This window comes from Callorhinus ursinus, unplaced genomic scaffold (assembly GCF_003265705.2).
Source record: "Callorhinus ursinus isolate GAN/ISIS: 27379988/994484 unplaced genomic scaffold, GSC_fseal_2.0 scaffold12, whole genome shotgun sequence".
Classification (NCBI taxonomy): domain Eukaryota; kingdom Metazoa; phylum Chordata; class Mammalia; order Carnivora; family Otariidae; genus Callorhinus; species Callorhinus ursinus.
Genome location: NW_027397074.1, coordinates 17,958,148 through 17,978,495, shown reverse-complemented (window position 1 = coordinate 17,978,495; position 20,348 = coordinate 17,958,148).

The window sequence follows — 20,348 nt, the reverse complement described above, 5'->3', positions numbered from 1 at the left end:
GCTGGGCTTGATCCAGGATCCCGGGATCATGACCTGAGCCAAAGGCGGACACCTAATGACTGAGCCACCCAGGCGCCCCTACATTGTTAGTTTTTGATGTAGTGTTCAATGATTCATTAGTTGTGCATAACACAGTGCTCATCACAACACGTGCCCTCCTTCATACCCATCACCTGGCTACCCTATCCCCCCAACCCCCTCCCTTCTGTAACCCTCAGTTTGTTTCCTGGAATCCAGAGTCTCTCATGGTTTGTCTCCCTCTCTGATTTCTTCCCATTCAGTTTTCCCTCCCTTCCCCTATGGTCCTCTGTGCTGTTCCTTATGTTCCACAAATGAGTGAAACCGTATGATAATTGACTTTCTCTGCTTGACTTGCTTCACTTAGCATAATCCCCTCCAGTTCCACCCATATTGATGCAAAAGGTAGGTATTCATCCTTAATGATGGCTGAGTAATATTCCATTGTATATATGAACCACATCTTTATCCATTCATCTGTTGAAGGACATCTTGGGCCCTTCCGCAATTTGGCTATTGTGGACATTGTTGCTATGAATATTAGGGTACATGTGCCCCTTCTTTTCACTACATCTGTTATCTTTGGGGTAAATATCCAGTAGTGCAATTGCTGGGTTGTAGGGTAGATCTATTTTTAACATCTTGAGGAACCTCCATACTGTTTTCCAGAGTGTCTGTACCATGTATATTGCATTCCCACCAACAGTGTAAGAGGGTTCCCCTTTCTCCACATCCTCACCAACACTTATTTTCTATCTTTTTAATTTTTGCCATTCTAACTGGTGTAAGTTGGTATCTCATTGTGGTTTTGATTTGTATTTCCCTGGTGGCTAGTGATGTTGAACATTTTTTCATGTGTCTATTGGCCATTTGTATATCTTCTTTGGAGAAGTGTCTTTTCATGTCTTCTGCCCATTTCTTGACTGGATTATTTGTTTTTTGGGTGTTGAGTTTGAGAAGTTCTTTATAAATCTTGGAAATCAGCACTTTGTCTGTAGTGTCATTTGCAAATATCTTCTCCCATTCTGTGGGTTGCCTCTTTGTTTTGTTGACTGTTTCCTTTGCTGTGCAGAAGCTTTTTATCTTGATGAAGTCCCAAAAGCTCATTTTTGCTTTTGTTTTACTAGCCTTTGGAGATGTATTTTGAAAGCAGTCGCTGTGGCCACTGTCAAAGAGGTTACTGCCTATGTTCTCCTCTAGGATTTTGATGGATTCCTGTCTCACGTTGAGGTCTTTCATCCATTTTGAGTTTATCTTTGTGTATGGTGTTAGAGAATGATCGAGTTTCATTCTTCTGTATATAACTGTCCATTTTTCCCAGCACCGTTTATTGAAAAGATTGTCTTTTTTCCATTGGATATTCTTTCCTGATGTGTCGAAGATTATTTGACCATAGAGTTGAGGGTCCATTTCTGGGCTCTCTGTTCTGTTCCGTTGATCTATGTGTCTGTTTTTGTGCCAATACCATGTTGTTTTGATGATCACAGCTTTGTAATAGAGTTTGAAGTCAGGCATTGTGATGCCCCCAGCTTTGGTTTTCTTTTCCAACATTCCCCTGGTGATTCGGGGTCTTTTCTGGTTCCATACAGATTTTAGGATTGTTTGTTCCAGCTTTGTGAAAAATGTCAATGGGTATTTTGATAGGGATTGCACTGAAAGTATAGATTGCTCTGGGCAGCATAGATATTTTCACAATATTTATTCTTCCAATCCATGAACATGGAATGTTTTTCCATCTCTTTGTGTCTTCCTCAATTTCTTTCATAAGTGTTCTGTAGTTTCTAGAGTATAGATCATTTACCTCTTTGGTTAGGTTTATTCCTAGGTATCTTATGGTTTTTAGTGCTATTGTAAATGGAATCGATTCCTTGGAGAGTAAAATTCTTTATTGGAGTATTGTACATATGATTTCCTAAGAGTTTGATCAACATTTTCCCTGAGGTTAAAAACCAGTTATAAACAGTAAGGCATTGACAAATCTACAAGGCTTTTCCATAACACATAAACTTTCTGAAATATTTACCTTGGTAGATTTTTTACCTTAATCTAAGGAAGGTTGAATATATCTTTTGATTTGACAGTGTTTCCTATGCAGCTATTCCTCTATTGAATCTAATTAAGATCCCTATGTAACAAATCAAATCTAATTGTTTATAGGGTCAAAGTAGAAATTATACCTGACAAAGTTAAACAGGCAAGAAAGACATTATTCAAGGCTATTACAATAGGGGAGAGAGGCTAGACCTAAAATCTTAACTCCAGTAAAATAACATCAGGAGAGTTTTGAAGAGCTGAGGTGGGGGCACTGTAGGCTAGTCATGTTTGCTAAGTGGTATTTCCCGTAGGAAAAGTACATTTTCTTGTACCTTCATGACAGGAGATGGTTTTACAACTTGGAGCAAGGCAGTCACTACAGCTAGTCTCCTACTGTCCTACGGAGAGTAAGAGATAGGGGCACTATCTTCCTTGATGATACATTTCAAAGGGATGGTTCCTAGGTCTTTGCAAAAGATGGTCCTCGGCTCTAAAACTGGCAGGAGGCTTTTAAAAAGATTTACGTATCAAAGAGAAAGAATTTATGATTGCAAATTTTATAAAGTAAATAGTCTAAGGAAGGGAGGGTAGGGGCCTAGTATCTGGAAGAAGCTTGTCTAAAGTTTAGTCAAGCAGAGGAGAGCATTAAGACCATCTTGGTCAAGAACATCCTTCTTTTTATTAGATGAAAGAACAAATCTTTGTGGTTTTTCCAGGAATCTTCTGGGAAATTCAAAGATAGTTTTAGTTATAAAGGATATCCTGAAAGTTTTAGTTTATTATTATTTTTTTCTAACCATAGGCTATGATGTTCAGAAAACAAAGTGAGCAGTTGTCAGAGAAGATTTTGTCAATTTTTGAAGATGGGCTCATGGGTTTCTAAGAAATAACACTTGTTTTCCTATTCAAGCAAAGTGAACACAGAGTATATTAAAATGAACACAGAAGAAAGTAACTCAAGTATAGGAAACTTAGCTCTTTCACAAGTGAAAAAACTTTTGTCCTTAGCACTTTTTTTTAAAATTAATTGAGTTAATGTGTCAACATAAAGAGCAGAAAAATTATTCTGTTAAGAAACAGAATCTCTGCAATCTAGATAGGTTTATAAAAGGTAAAGAATTATCTATCAAATTATCTATCTATAAATGTGCTAGAACAAAAGATCGTCAAAATTGTGCAACATTTCCTAAAGGTTGAATGCACTTTTTAAAAAAAGATTTTATTTATTTATTTGAGAGAGAGAGCGTGAGCAGGGGGGAGTGGTAGAAGGAGAGGGAAAGGGAGAGAGAATCTCAAGCACTCTGTGCTGAGCTGGAGCCTGACTCAGGGCTCAATGTCATGACCCTGAGATCATGACCTGAGCTGAAATCAAGAGTCAGATGCTTAACCTACTGAGCCATCCAGGTGCCCCAAGGTTGGAATGCATTTTATATATATATATATATTTTTTTTCCCTCCAAATTCAGGTGTTATAAACCAAACAAATAAAATTCACTTGCTTCAACTTTTGTCCTTTACTATGTTTTTTCATATTCTAGGACAAACTGACATTCTACTTTAGGACAAAACTGTACTTTTTTTTCCCCACATGCTCAGCTGTGGTTCTCTATTGCTATTATTTAGTATAGTCTTAACCATTCATAGTATTATAACTTTCATTTTTATTTTTGTGTTTTATGTTTATATTTTTAAACATTTTAATTTCAATGTAGTTAACATACAGTTTTATATTAGTTTCTGGTGTACAGTATAGTGATTCAACAATTCTATACATTACTCATTATGATAAGTGTACTCTTAATCCCCGTCACCTACTTCACCCATCCCTCCCTCCCACCTCCCCTCTGGTCACCATCAGCTTGTTCTCTATAGTTAAGAGTCCATTTTTAGGTTTGTCTCTTTTTTTCTTTGTTTGTTTTTTGTTTCTTGAATTCCACATATGAGTGAAGTCATATGATATTTGTCTTTCTCTGGTTGACTTATTTCACTTAGTGTGATATCCTCTAGCTCCATCCATGTTGCAAATGGCAAGATTTCATACTTTTTAATGGCTGAGTAACATTCCATTGTGTGTATATATCACATCTTCTTTATCCATTCGTCAACTGATTGACACTTGGGTTGCTCCCATATCTTTGGTATTGTAAATAATGATGCTATAAACATTGGGGTGCATGTATCCCTTTGAATTAGGGTTTTTGTATTCTTTGGGTAAATACCCAGTAGTGCAATTGCTGGACTGTAGGTAGTTGTAATTTTAACTTTTTGAGGAACCTCCATACTGTTTTCCACAGTGGTTGCAGCAGTTTGCATTCCCACCAACAGGGCACAAGGGTTCCTTTTTCTCCACATCCTTGCCAACACCTGCTGTTTCTTGTGTTGTTGATTTTAGCCATTCTGACAGGTGTGAGGGGATATCTCATTGTAGTTTTGTTTGTTTTTATGAATATTTAATATGTAAACATTAAACAACACACTACTGCACAAGCAATGGGCCACATAAGAAATCAAATGGCAAATCAAAATATGTATCAAAACAAAAGAAAAGAGAATACAATATTCCAAAACCTATGGGATGCAGCAAAAGCAGATGTTAGAGTGAAATTTATGCTATAAGTGCTTGTATTAAGAAAAAAAGTTCAAATATTCAACTACATTACAAGGAACTAGAAAAAGAAGAAACTTAGCTGAAATTTAGTAGAGGAAAGAAATAACCAAGAAAAATCAGAAATAAATGAAAGAGACCAGAATAAATAATAACATAACATTGAAGGTAATGACCAGTTTAAAAACAAAAAACAAAAAACAATATTGACAATGCTTTAACTATACTAAGTAAAAAAAGAGAGAAGACTCAAAAACCAAAATGAGAAATAGAAAACACTACAACAGACACCACAGAATTGCACAATGTGATAACAGATTACCATAGACAACTATATACTAAAAAATCAGATAACTTAGGAAAAAACCCAGATAGTTCCTAAAAATGGACAAATTACCAAAATTGAATCATGAATCTTGATTTCACAAAGTAGAAAATCTTAGACCGGTAACAAGAATGAAAGTTAAATTAGGAATAAAAAATCTCCCAGTACAGAAAAGCCCAAGACCACATGGTTTCCTTGGTGAATTCTACCAAACATTTAAAAAAAACAATGTAAATTTTATCAAAATCTTACAAATAATGGAAGAGAGGGAACACATTCAAAATCATTTCATGAGACCAGCACTATCCTGATACCAAAGCAGGATAAAAACAATACAAGAACAAAAAAGGTCTAGTTTATCCAATATAAGTATTGCTACTCTGGCTTTCTTTTGACATCCATTTGTGTGATAAATGTTTCTCCAGTTCCACACTTTCAATCTGCAGGTGGCTTCAGGTCTAAAATGAGTCTCTTGTAGGTGGCATGTAGATAGGTCTTTTATTTTTATTTTTATTTTATCCATTCTGATGCCCTGTGTCTTTTGATTGGAGTGTTTAGTCTATTTACATTCAAAGTAACTATTTATAGATATGTATTTATTGCCATTTTATTACTTGTTTTATTATTGTTTCTGGTGATTTTCTCTGATCCTTTCTTGTTTTTGTCCCTTTTGGTCTCTCCTTTGTGCTCAAAGAGTCCCCTTTAATATTTCTTCAGGGCTGGTTTAGTGGTCATGAATTCCTTTGGTTTTTGTTTGTGTGGGAAACTCTTTATATCTCTTTCTATTCTGAATGGTAACCTTGCTGGATAGAATATTCTTGGCTGCAGATTTTTCCCATTCAGTAGTTTGAATATATCATGCCACTCTCTTCTGGCTTGCCAAGTTTCTGTTGAGAAATCTCCAGCTAACCTTATGGATCTCCCCTTGTAAGTTAAGGATTTCTTTTGTCTTGCTGTTTTTAGGATTTTTTCCTTTATCACTATATTTTGCAAATTTAAATACAATGTGTCTTAGTGTTGGCCTGCTTTTGTTGATTTTGATGGGAATTCTCTGTGCCTCCTGTGTTTCCTTTCTCAGATTAGGGATGTTTTCTGCCATTATTTTTTGAAATAAATTTTCTGTCCCCTTTTCTCCCTCTTCTTCTGATATTCCTGTAATAGGAATATTATTACATTTGATGGAGTCACTGAGTTCTCTAAGTCTATTCTAGTGTTCCATAATTCTTCTTTCTCTCTTTCGTTTAGTTTCATTATTTTCCATTATTTTGTCTTCAAGGTCACTAATTCATTCCTCTGCTTCTTCCAGCCTTTTGCTCATTGCTCCAAGTCCATTTCAATTTCTTTTAGAGTGTTCTTCATCCCTGATTGTTTCTTCTTAAACTCTTTTATCTCTGTGGTAAGGGTCTCCCTGAGGTCTTCTCTTCTTTTCTCAAGGCCCCTGTGTATCCTTATGATTGTTGCTCTAAATTCTCCATCAGGCATGTTACTTATATCTGTTTTGCTTAGATCTCTGGCCGTGGCCTTATCTTGTCCTTTCATTTGGGATAAATTCCTCTGTCTTGGCATTTTGTCTAAGTCTCTGCATTCTTCTCTGTGTTAGAAAAGCCAGTTATGTCTCCTGCTTCTGGAAAATAATGGCTTTATGAAGAAGAGGTCATGTTGTGTCTATGGCCTGGTGCTTCAGTGAGTGTCTCTGGTGTGTGCTGCGTGCGCTCTGCTGTTGTGTTTTGGCTGCTCTATCCTTTAGGCCAGTCATTTGCAGAATCTCTCCTTGCCTGCTGTAGGCAGTGTTTGGCCCCTGGCCTGTATGTGGTGAGTTTTAACTAGGTGTGCTCTGGTCTGCTTTTGAAATGAGACCTGACACCAGCTCCACCAGAACTGAGGCCCTGCAGAACTCTCTGGCTGGGAGATGTGGCATGGGCAGGGGTTTGTAGATCATTTTTCAGATTGATGTTTCCACGCTGTCTGGCCCCCAGGTTGTTTGCCTGCCTTCTCTCCAGGAGCAGTGCAGTGGCCTCCTGGCTCTATACCAGCCAAGCCTGGTAACATTTAAAAATCTAGGCTTTGAGCCTTGCTGGTTGCAAGAACTCATGAAATTCAACCCCTCTCATTTTCCAAGCCAATGGCTTTGGGGAAACATTCTCCTTGTGCATTCCCTGTGTGCTCCGCTCTCTCTTGCCCTTCTCCATGACCATAACTCCCTCCCTTCCACAGCACCTGCAATCCATTTCTCCCCTAAACCACATCTTTGCACTTCCTACCTTCTTCAATGTGACCTCTTCTATCCCTTTACTTGTGGAGTTTGTCCTCACTCTTCAGGTCAATTTCTGGGGCATTTAGGATGATTTGATAGTTATCTAGTTGTGTTTGTGTGATGAGATGAGCCTAGGGTTCTCCTACTCCACTGCCATTTTCCTCTGTGTCATAATATTATAACTTTTAATCAAAATATTTGACCGTTATTGCACAGAGAAAACTGAGGGACAGGTAACTGAAAACAGTCAATACAAGCATTTTAGCAGACTATGACTGTGCATACACATAACAAAATTTTCTTTGGCCACACAGAATACCTTCACATATTCAAATACCAAAAATGAACATGTTCATCAGTATGACACAAAGATACACTCACTCTCATGTTCATGAGATAACAACCTACGTCTTATAAAAAGTAAAATAATGAAGGAATGAATGGATGAAGAAATTATGGTGTATATATATACAATAGAATATTTTTCAACTACTGAAAAGAATGAAATCTTACCATTTGCAATAACATGGATAGACATTGAAGGCATTATACTATGTGAACAAAGTCAGACAGAGAAAGACAAATAACATATGACCTTTCGTATATGTAGAGTCTTAAGAGACAAAAGAAAAGAAAACAAACAAACAAACAAAAACCTACTAACAACAACAACAAAAACAACAAAACCAAGCTCGTAGGTACAGAGTATATATTGGTGGTTGCCAGAAGCAGGTGGTAGGAGGTAGAAGAAATGGGTGAAGGGGGTCAAAAGGTAAAAAGAAAAAAAATGTAGTTGATGTAAAACAGACTATAGAAGGAAAAGAAAAAAATGTACACTTGTATTATCTGTAACTCTGATAAATTAGAGAAAAGACATAGCTTATTTTTAAAAAAATATTAAACCCATATAACTAAGACTTAATTATGTGATCTTGGATTTTTCAAATATTTCTGAGCTAGCAGTTTCCATAACAGGATTCTTTTCCTTAAATGTCCAGTGCATTTAGAAATTTATTATCCTTAGAAGTTCAATTTCCTTATTTTTTTGTGAATTATGGAAATATTAGAGATGGTAGTTGCTTAGGCAATCTTGATAGCAATCTCTATAAACTAATTAAAATGGAACTCCTTCAATTTCAGAGATATAATCTAAATTATTAATACTATTTGGAGATAGGATAACATTTTGCATTCACATAACAAGAGGTCAAGACCTTTGTCAATTATAAACATATAGACACCCAGACACATAGATAGTGTGTTGTATAACTAAGTTGTATTACTTTACCTATTGGTTGAAAATAAACAGAGGGGCGCCTGGGTGGCTCAGTTGGTTAAGTGTCTGACTTGATTTCAGCTCAGGTCATGATCTCAGGGTTGTGAGATTGAACCCCACATAGGGCTCTGCTCTGGGCATGGAGCATGCTTAAGATTCTTGCTCTCTCTGTCTCCCTCTCTAAAAATATAAAAGTAAATAAATAAACAGAGAAAAACAGCAACTCTCTGATTCAGATCTCAAGGACTTTCTTCTCAGTGGGTATGAAATCCTAGCTGATTCGTGGTCACAAATAGACAAGCAAACAAAAAAGACTAGCATATCAGATTTCTCTTCTCTCTCACTTAACAGAAAATGCTTCTCTGTCCTCCTCCAAGAAATTCATCAGGTGGTTAGATTATAAACCAAAGTCCCAATCATTGCTGCCACCAATGGGGAATTACTTTATTAGGTACAAACCAGAAACAAAAACAAAACACAAATTCAGTAGAGAGGAAACAAAAGTCCTAGAGAAACCATTAGCAAAGCTAAGCTTCTATTGCCCCTTGGGATTCACTGTGGAAACCAAGAAAAGACGTGCTGGGTTTAAATAGCTAACGAAGTATGCTTCTCTGGCAACCCAGTTTACCTGGATCCATCAAGTCAGTCCAGTGATTTGTGAAAACACTAAAAGATAATTTTCAGAAAGGTGAAAATATGACATTGATAGAAATAAAATATGAACACATTCAAATATTTTTCTTAACTCATTAATTCACAATGCAACCAATAAGAAGTGGTGAACAAAATACATTTGTATTGCTGTGAAAAGAAATAATTTGCATTACTATGGAAAGAGACACTTGCATTGCTATTAGTTTTTTAGTAAGTTAACTTCTATCTGTACAGAATCTATCAAGACAAACCCAAGGTATACACCTTTTATGGAATCTGAAAATCCTCAGAAGGTTTACTAGAAATGTCTAGTATTCCACTGAAAAGATACCTAGTAATGTCTCTTGCTCTTTTCCAATAGTTGGACAATTTTTCCTGACACTGGGAAACATTAGGGATCAAAACTGACAGAGATTTATGCCTTCATGGAACTTGCATTTTAGTTGGTGAAATAGACAATGCCCAATGAAACTACCAAATCAATAAACATTTAGGACGCTTTAAGGGCTATGGAAAAAGAAAAAGGAAAGCAGGCAAGGTAGGAGTAGATTTCTGGGTAGGGGAGAACAAGTTGAAATATTAAGTAGAGTGGTCCGGGTAATGGCCTTGATTTGAACAAAACCTTTCAGGAAGTGAACAGATGTTGGGTAAGAGTGTTCTGGGTGAAGAATAGTTAAAACAGAATCCCTAATATGTGGCTTGTTCAAAGGACAATGAGAAAGCTAATGTGGCTGGAATGGAGTGAGTGAGGGGGAGAGACAGTGTTACAGATTTAATGTTTTGTCTTCCCCAAATTCATATGTTAAATCCTAATGCCCAATGGGATGGTATCAGGAGGTGGGGCCTTTGGGAGAGGGCTCTGCCCTCCTGAATGCAATTAGTGCCCTTATAACAGAGACATCTCTGCCATGTGAGGACACAGTTGAGAAGACAGCCATCGAAGAACCAGAGAAAAGGCTCTTACCAGACACTGAATCTGCCAGTTCCTTGATCTTAGAACTGTAGATCTGTTACCAGTCTCCAGAACTGTAAGAAATAACTTCTTATTGTTTGTAAGCTACCCAGTCTATCATACTTTTGCTATGGCAGCCTGAACAGACTTGGACAGGAAATTGGTACCTAGAGGTGAGTGCTGCTATGACAAATATCTAAAGTGGCTTTGGGACTGGGTAATGAGTGGAGGCTGGAAGAGGTTTGACATGCATGGAATGGAAAGCCTACGCTGCTATGAATGGACCATTAAGAGGGATTCTGATGTGAGCCCAGAAAGAAAAGAGCGTTGAAAGCCTAAATCTTTTTAGAGAATACCCAAGTAATCCTCAACAGAATGTTGGTAGAGGCATGGATGGTAAAGGACATTCTGATGTGGTTTCAGATGTAAATGAGGAGAGGCTGTCCTTTTTATAAGGTAGCAAAAACTTGCCTGAATTTTGTTTGTGTTCTAGTGTTTTGTGGAAGATAGAACTTGGTAGTGATAAAATGGGATATTTAACTGAAGCTCTTTCTAATAGCTTCAGGATTGACAGCATTGAAGGCACAGCTTGGCTCTTCTTGACTGCTTACAGTAAAATATGAGAAGAGAGAAATGATTTAAAGACAGTTACTAATCAAAAGGGAAGTCGAACTTAAAGACTTGGAAAAATCAAATCCTATTTATATGGCAAGAAGTGAGAAAGTGTTGTTGGAAGAGAACACTAAGTATGACCAAATGTCTATTGGATGGGATTAGTATGCATCAGCCATCTTAACAGAAGCTAGGAACTATTGCCCAAGAAAATGGAAGAATGACCCCTGAGGTAATTTGAGGATTATCAGAGCTGTCATTTCTATCACTGCCATTCAGGGTGGGTCTGTGGGGCAAGACTTGCTAAGGTTTGGGAGGCAGAGTAGTTTCAAAGGAGGGTATGGCATCTTTGAGACCTTGGTGTATGCAGCCCGGCACCACCTCATGTCTTGAGACTTTACCCTCTACACTTCAGTGCTGCAATTCCTTGGCTGTCCAACTGCTGTGGTGAGCTCCAGAGCAGCATGGGCTGTGCCCAGCAAAGCCATGGGGGCCTGGCTGCCTCTATCTAGGTTTCAAAGGACAAGGCCTTCTGGCAGAGTCACCAACTTGCAGTCCCAGACAGAGAAACACCATGGGGGCAGGGCCAACCAAAGATAAAGGATCAAGACCATTGTCCCAGTCAGTGTGGAAGGTGGGACCTACTGCTCCACATGTCTGGAAGGCAGGACCTCCACCCCAGTGGACCTGGGAGGCAGATCATTGAGCCAAAGAGGATTATTTTGGAACCTTAAAAGACTAATGAAATATGTATTGTTGGGTTTTGGACTTGCTCTGGACCTGTCACTCCTTTCTTCTTTCTGATTCCTCCCTTTTGGAATGGGAATGCCCATTCTATGCCTGTCCCACCATTGTATTTTAGAAGTAAACTTGTTTGTTTTCACAGGTTCACAACTGGAGTGCAATTTGCCTCAGGATAAATGATAGCTTTGGTCTCATCCATATCTGATTGATTGATTGATTTTTTAAAGATTTTATTTTATTTATTTATTTGACAGAGAGAGATAGTGAGAGAGGGAACACAAACACAGGGGAGCTGGAAAGGGAGAAGCAGGATCATCACTGAGCAGGGATCCCGAGGCAGGGCTCGATCCCAGGACCCTGGAATCATGATCTGAGCTGAAGGCAGAGACTTAACGACTGAGCCACCCAGGTGCCCCCCATATCTGATTTAGATGATATCTAGAGACTGGACAGAGGCTTTCAAGTTGATACTGGAATGAACTAAGACTTTTGGAGCTGTTTGGATGGAATGAATGAATTTTGCATGTCAGAGGACCTGAATTTGGGGGATCTGAGGTAGCATGCTATAGACAATATTTGATTTCCCCAAATTTATATGTTATCTTAACACCCAAAGTGATGGTATCAGGAGGTGGGGCTTTTGGGAAGTGATTAGGCCATGAGGGTGGGGCCCTAACAAAGAGGATTAGAGCCCTTATAAAAGAGGCCACAGAGAGAGCCATCCTGAGCTTTCACCATGTGAGGTTATGGTGGAAAGATGGCTGTCTGTGAACCAGGAATTGGGCCCTTTTCTTCCATCTTAAAAAAACCCAAAACACCTCTTTGACCCCCATGCCTGCTGTCAACTACTGCCCCATTTTTCTACTCTCTGTTATAGCAAAATTCCTCAAAAAGAGTGGTCTATATTCCTCCCAATAGTCTTATGAGCCTGCTCCAATCATGCTTTTGCCTCTTTTACACACACATACCATTCTACTGAAACTGTTTTCTCAAGGTCATTGGTAACTTCCCTATTGCTAGTCATTAGTGCTCAGTCCTCATTCTGCTTGACTTTTCAGCAGGTGTTTGACATGGTTGATTTCTCTCTCACCCTTGAAAAACTTTCTTCAGTTGGCTTCCAGAGTATCATACTCTCCATGACTTCCATATTTTCTCCTTCTCATGCTTCCTCACTTGTTGTCTTAGTTCTGGCTGCTACAGCAAAACACCATAAACTGAGTGGCTTAAACAACAAACATTTCTTACAGTTCTAATTATCCAAAATCAAGTGACCTACAGATCCAGTGTCTACTAACACTGGTTTGTTTTGTAGCCAGCAGCCTCCTTGCTGTGTAGCCTCACATGGCAGAGGGAGCAAAGGAGGGATGGTAGGGAGGGGGAGAGAGAGAGAGAAAGAGAGAGAGAGAGAGAGCGTGAGTGAGCAAGAGCAAACATTGGTGTGGGTGTGTGAGTTCTGGTCTCTTCTCCTTATAAGGGCACTAATCCCATGAGGGTTTCACTCTCATAATGTCAGGTAAACATAATTACCTCTCAAAGGCCCCACCTCCTAATACCATCACATTGGGGATTGGGACTTCAACATATGAATTTTGGGGGAACACAAACATTCATTCCACAGTACTAATTTTACAGAGGTCAAGAAATGTCTTTGATCTGTACTTAGTAAAATCCTTCCAGATTTAAAGCCATTTCCTGGCTGTATCAGAAAACATAATCTGCATATAATATATGACTCCCCCATATCTGACTCTTTTTTTCAATGTTTCTTGCCCAAGTACCAAATGAGAGGATCAATGGGAAGATAATACTATTTAATTTAAAGGCTACTTTTGAGGATTCAGCTTTGTATACATTTAAAATGCTTAGTATTGTACTTGGGTTGGTATGCACTCAATAAATGTTAGCAATTATTTTTTATTATCTGCAGGCAGGTGGGCTTACTAATACTGAACCCAAGAATTAGGTAAATATATCATTATGGTCATGAGCAGTCTGGAGAGTCACAGTTGTTGGAGGTGGGGTGGACTGGGGTGGTGGTGTTCTTCCCTACAGGTTGGTTCTGAATAGGAAGTTTTGGTTGTCCCAATGACTGGAAAGTACTTCTGGCATTTAGTAGGTGGGGAGCAGGGTTTAAAATCCTTTAATGCATGAAGAATTATCCCTCCACAAATGTCAAAATTGCCCACATTTAGGAATGCTGTACAAGACCTGATATATGGTTGAGAATAACTGAGATGTTATATTCTCTATCCTCAGGTAACTCTCAAGAGTAATGGTAGAGAGGGAGGGGCTGGGGCATGATGTTGAGATCCTAATTCCATCACATGAATGATAAACTAAGGCACTTCTCAGGAGAGGATGAGGAGGCAGAGAGATTGAAGAGGAATGTTTTGCTAGTGGAACTCCCTCCACATAGAAGGAATTTGGGAATGGCGAATGAGAATTCTCTCCACGTTAAAAATTGGTTGAATGTTGCCTTTATATTAAAAAAAACATTTAGCTATCTTTATGTCTTGGGTTACAATTTTTATAATTGCTCTACTGCTTGTTAAATGTTGGATGTTACTATGGAGATTTTGAAACAATCTCAAGAAAATGTGAGACTGATTTTTTTTTCCCCATTGAATGACTTGATCTTGTTTTCCCCTTGTATTCCCAATTTATTCCTTCTCTATTTTTGAATTTTTATGGCTTTACAAAGCTATTAATTGACGTTGATTGTCCTTGGCCTATTTTTTCCCCCCTGGAGAATGACTTGCCATTTGATGTATGGATTCTGAATTATTGTATTTTTTTCTTGCATTTTATCTTTTAATAATGGCAATGTTTCATTATTCTGGTCTGCTTTAAGGGTATTTTATTTATGCTTATGTGGGTTCTTTTAAGCCGTATTTTGGATATAATAGAGAAAGAATTTTAATCTCTGTTTTTGTTTTCCTTGTTAGTTTGTGGGATTTCCAAGAGGGGGAAAGGGAAATTCTGACAATATGCCACTGTATTCAAAGTGGATGACCCTTTATGTTATTTCAAAGCCATATTTCCAGTTCAAAATGTACAAAAAAGATATGCACACATTCCATTTTTAAGTCAGTTTTGTTGTTTTGGAATTTTGACTGTGAAGTATTGCTTACTCAAGGAATTAGAATAAAGCTAAACATTTTGATTTTAACTTTTCAGTCTCTGTCAAGGAGATAGGAACGTTTTTACACAAATTAAAATACACAGTATCCATGAAATGACAAAAAACCCAAAACTGTAAATAAATGTCAATTGATACCTTTATGGGTTTCTTTAGAGTTCGATTTGTGTCAGAGGGATCTCGTGTACCAGTGATTCCCAGACTTGGCTGCACGTCAAAACATCTTGAAGAAGTCAGAGAGAAAACCAGGTTGTGGGTAGAAACAGACACATTAACAATTGCATTTTTTTGGAGAGTATTTAACAACTTGAAATGTATTTTTTCCCCCAAAGCAATGATACTAGTTCTTCAAAACATGTGAAGTAGAAAGAATGATTTTTTCTATAGTGTCGTATTTCTATATAATTTTGCAATTGGATTTGATTTATCAAGTTAGCCTTTTGGTTTATATAATCTTCCATTATAATAAATCAAGTAAAATGTTTTAATGTGAATGTTTTCTTTTTATCTTTAGAAGACCATAAAAAGGGTTCACTTTATTGCAAAATGCACCTAAGAGATAATTATATCACTTTATACTTTGGATAAATTGTTCATAAAATGACTTAAAACTGCTCTTAGTTATAAATGCTCATATCTGATAATGTAAGGAACTGGGACATTATAAATGGAAAATAAATGGTTTTATATGAAGTCTTAAGTATTGTTTTATTACATCTGTCCTATTATAAAGTGGTTTACTTCTTTAAATGTTGCTTATAAAACATATATACTGTGATTTTACTATAATCCTTTTAAAAAGGCAATTAGATTTTTACCAACTTACTTTACCTCTGATAGAATATCTTAGAAAATCTGATTATGCCTCATATGTTAAGCATTTCCTTTATTTACTTGAGCAGTAAGGAAATGTAACTTAAAAATGCCTGTGACACTAGAAAGTTATGATAAATATAATCTTGGACGAAACTTCTCTGGAGACAGAGGGATTATTTGACACTTTCTTGGCAATTGTTTTGGAACCATAGTCTCTGAATCTCTGAGCATGGATTGTCACTGGACATTTAGTTGTAATATTTTTGAGCATCAACTGAATTGAAGAATAATTGTGCTCTTTCTGGTTAAAATGAATAACTAAAATTATAAAAATTATAACTGTATAGGTGATGTCTTAAATTTTTGTTTATTTTATCTCCGGATAAAGAAAGAAAAAGCAGTGCCAGCCCACTTTTTCTGGTAGGAATATTCCACAAATTATTATTGTAATTATGTTGTCTTTGAGAGAATTAAAATCATATTGCCTATGTATTAAGTGTTCGAGATCAATACATTTTAGTTTGGAATGTGTTCTGGATCAGAGATAACGTCATCCTGGTCAATGAGACATAGTGAGAAAAATGCTTTGATTTCTTAATGTGTATGCTTATGTAAGAAGGACTGTGCATTTTCCCTCTAGTGCCCGTTCCTGCCAATTCCAATGTGTATGTCAAACTGCACTTAGTTTCAGTCTAAACACCAGAAAATCTTGAAATTTACTTCTGACAGCTTCCCTTTTTTTCTTCTTTTAGCATATGCTCCCTAGCAGTCTGTCTACTTTTGTTCATGGTCTAGTGCTCAGGTAGTTGTGTTTTGTATTAGGTATAATTTATAGTTATTTAACCCTCCAGTGGGTCTTCATCCACCCATTACCATTTTTTTAAATCTCGTCATCTTTTTCCCTCTTGAATTCATCATTCTGATCTAAGTTCCATAGAGTTGGAATACCTCTTGAGTAACTTCCTCAGGAAGGGTGTCCACGTGGTATGTTTTTCTTACATGTTGGTTTGGCTCAGGTCAGGAAAGTTTACTTCAGTTTCACCTTTGATAAATTGCATCTGTTCTGATAATTCTTGTTTCTTTTTCAGAAAAATCAAGAATTTTTAATCTCCGTTTTTCTTTCCTTTTGCCCTCAGCCTTTTCATTTATTTCTTTTCTTTCTGCATTCAAGTTTATATTTCTCATCACTTACTCTACTTTCCTCTGTATCATCTCTGCAACTTATTACAAGTAATATTTTATTTTTTTCTAATATTTGCTTAAAATACTCACATTTTAATTTTACCCTTCAGATCCCTTTTGACCATATTTATTTATTTATTTTTAATTATTTTGTTAAAGTAGGCTCCACACGGGGCTTGAATTCACAACCCTGAGATCAAGACCTGAGATGAGATCAGGAGTCAGCTTCTTAACTGACTGAGCTACCCAGATGCCCCCAGCCTTCTTTATTTTTAACTTCACTGTTACCCTTTTGGATTTCTGTGTTTTTCTTTTTTTAAGATTTATTTATTTATTTGAGGGAGAGAGAGAGAGAGAGAGAGAGAGAGAGAGCAGGGAGAGGGGTAAAGGGAGAGAAAATCTCAAGCAGACTCCCCACTGAGTGGGGAGCCAGACTGGGGGCTTGATCTCATGCCCCTGAAATGATGACCTGAGCCAAAATCAAGAGTTGGATGTTTAACCGACTGAGCCACCCAGGTACCGCTCTGTGTTTCTTTTTGATAGAGGTTGTGACTTTTTAATTTTTTTGAGAAAGTGTAATTGTATTTAAACATTTTCCTCTGATTCCTGTAGTTAATAATTTTTTAGAGACATGCTTTCCTTTTTACTATGTTGTCTCTTACTTGATCCTCAAGGTTTTTGCTTAAGCTCATCATAATTTTCCTCCCTTTGTTTTTCCTTATAATAATAGCTGTCACTTTTTGAGTACTGACTCCAGCTTTGACACTGTGCTGGATATTTCCAGGCATTAATGATTATTATTTTCACTTAATAGATGAAGAAGTTAAGACTTAGAATTTAGAAGTCAGGATTAAAATTCATGTCTATGTGCATTCAAAGACCAGGCTTTCTCTATGATCTCTGGAATGAAGAGAGCTCTTTCCAACTAGGATGTTTGTAAACAGTTATAGTAATAGTAATGGTCCAAGTTTCTGGACTACAATTAGCCAACTTGATGCCATAAAGTCTCCACAGAAACCAGGTAGCTGTGTAGTTATGAGACTAATTCCTAATATCTAGCAGTCATCTGCTTTTGCTGGAGTGAGCAAAGTGTGTGTTATTCTCTTACCATTCTGCTTAAAAAATCAAGCGCTAGGAAGCAATGCAGGACCTGTACAGCCACCTGAGTGCTTTCTATTTCTTTCTACCTGAAGTACTTTACTAGTGGGGTCTATACTACCCTAGAGGCATATGATAACATAGGGTTTCCTTCTCTGTTTTTGAGCTATTGTTTATTGCAGATGTGCCTACAGAAAGAGAAACTGAAGAGAGAGCTAAGATGCACAACTCTGGCTGCTTCAAAATACAATGTCCACTCAATATGGAGTGACTACTCAGCTCTACTCAGCTTGTACAGCTTCTGAATTTTTGAGTGAGTGATTGAAAGTGTACCTTCCCCACACTTTCTAGGATAGGCAACCTGTTTTTCCAGCTGGCAAAGTATTCATGAATCATAAATCGTGTTTCTCAGTAAGTTTGATCAGTGATATTGGTAAGGTATAGTTATGGAAAAATTCTGGTTTCTAGCCAGAATTTTTGACTGGTCGACTATTATTCGTCTTATTTTTTGTTGCTTTTCATCTTTTTAAAAACATTTTTATTTTATTTCTAACAGATAGTTTGGAATGTTCAGAAAGGCGGACAGATTGCATTATGAAAGTAAGCCAGGAGCCATCTTTTTATCCACCTTTAATTTTTATTTAATTTTTATTTTTTTCTTTAAATTTTATTGTTATGTTAATCACCATACATTATATCATTAGTTTTTTTTTTCCATCTGGTGTATTTTTTTAAATTATTTTATTGTTATGTTAATCACCATACATTACATCATTAGTTTTTGATGTAGTGTTCCATGATTCATTGTTTCTGCATAACACCCAGTGCTCCACGCAGAATGTGCCCTCTTTAATACCCATCACCAGGCTAACCCATCCCCCGACCCCCCGACCCTCTAGAACCCTCAGTTTCTTTTCCAGAGTCCATCGTCTCTCATGGTTCGTCTCCCCCTCTGATTTATTCCCCTTCATTCTTCCCTCCTGCTAACTTCTTTTTTTCTTAAACATATATTGCATTATTTGTCTCAGAGTACAGATCTCTGATTCAACAGTCTTGCACAATTCACAACGCTCACCATAGCACATACCCTCCCCAATGTCTATCGCCCAGCCACCCCATCCCTCCCACCCCCCACCACTCCAGCAACCCTCAGTTTGTTTCCTGAGATTAAAAATTCCTCATATCAGTGAGGTCATATGATACATGTCTTTCTCTGATTGACTTATTTCGCTCAGCATAACACCCTCCAGTTCCATCCACGTCATTGCAAATGGCAAGATCTCATTCCTTTTGATGAATGCATAATATTCCATTGTGTATACATACCACATCTTCTTTATCCATTCATCTGTCGATGGACATCTTGGCTCTTTCCACAGTTTGGCTATTGTGGACATTGCTGCTATAAACACTGCGGTGCACGTACCCCTTCGGATCCCTACATTTGTATCTTTGTGGTAAATACCCAGTAGTGCAGTTGCTGGATTGTAGGGTAGCTCTATTTTCAACTGTTTGAGGAACCTCCATACTGTTTTCGAGTGGCTGCACCAGCTTGCATTCCCACCAACAGCGTAGGAGGGTTCCCCTTTCTCCGCATCCCCGCCAATATCTGTCATTTCCTGACTTGTTAATTTTAGCCATTCTGACTGGTGTGAGGTGGTATCTCATTGAGGTTTTGATTTGGATTTCCCTGATGCTGAGCGATGTTGAGCACTTTTTCATGTGTCTGTTGGCCATTTGGATGTCTTCTTTGGAAAAATGTCTGTTCGTGTCTTCTGCCCATTTCTTGATTGGATTATTTGTTCTTTGGGTGTTGAGTTTGATAAGTTCTTTATAGATTTTGGATACTAGCCCTTTATCTGATATGTCATTTGCAAATATTTTCTCCCATTCTGTCGGTTGTCTTTTGGTTTTGTGGACTGTTTCTTTTGCTGTGCAAAAGCTTTTGATCTTGATGAAATCCCAATAGTTCATTTTTGCCCTTGCTTCCCTTGTCTTTGGTGATGTTTCTAGGAAGAAGTTGCGGCGGCTGAGGTCGAAGAGGTTGCTGCCTGTGTTCTCCTTTAGGATTTGGATGGACTCCTGTCTCACGTTTAAGTCTTTCAACCACTTGGAGTCTATTTTTGTGTGTGGTGTAAGGAAATGGTCCAGTTTCATTCTTCTGCATGTGGCTGTCCAATTTTCCCAATACCATTTGTTGAAGAGACTGTCTTTTCCATTGGACATTCTTTCCTGCTTTGTCGAAGATGAGTTGCCCATAGAGTTTAGGGTCCATTTCTGGGCTCTCTATTCTGCTCCATTGATCTATGTGTCTGTTTTTGTGCCAGTATCATACTGTCTTGATGATGACAGCTTTGTAATAGAGCTGGAAGTCCGGAATTGTGAAGCTGCCAGCTTTGTTTTTCGTTTCAACATTCCTCTGGCTATTCGGGGTCTCTTCTGGTTCCATACAAATTTTAGGATTATTTGTTCCATTTCTTTGAAAAAAGTGGATGGTATTTTGATGGGGATTGCATTGAATGTGTAGATTGCTCTAGGTAGCATTGACATCTTCCCAATGTTTGTTCTTCTAATCCATGAGCATGGAACGTTTTTTCCATTTCTTTGTGTCTTCCTCAATTTCTTTCATGCGTATTTTA